Source organism: Penaeus monodon, chromosome 24, assembly GCF_015228065.2.
Source record: "Penaeus monodon isolate SGIC_2016 chromosome 24, NSTDA_Pmon_1, whole genome shotgun sequence".
Classification (NCBI taxonomy): domain Eukaryota; kingdom Metazoa; phylum Arthropoda; class Malacostraca; order Decapoda; family Penaeidae; genus Penaeus; species Penaeus monodon.
Window position 1 is genome coordinate 15,497,359 of NC_051409.1, and position 203 is coordinate 15,497,561.

At 31.0% G+C, this 203-nt stretch overlaps 1 protein-coding gene across 1 annotated transcript in view; it reads right to left on the reverse strand.

The window, feature by feature from the left end:
• LOC119588628 (UDP-glucosyltransferase 2-like) overlaps positions 1-203 on the reverse strand; it is a gene marked incomplete in the record, with an annotated part of 30,326 nt that overhangs the window by 12,683 nt on the left and 17,440 nt on the right.

Genomic DNA, 203 nt, shown 5'->3' on the forward strand with positions numbered 1-203 from the left:
TGTCCGTTTGACCCAATCTGCACCTTGTGTTTGACATACATGAGCTACCGCGGCATTTGCTAGATTTCACAAATGGTTTATCCGTTTATACATTTTCTGAACATATTTTCCTGAATATAAATAAATTACTCAATTTCATTGCTATTATCTAGTTTTTATTCACTAATAAGAAATGTCTATGACGATTATCATTAATGTGATTT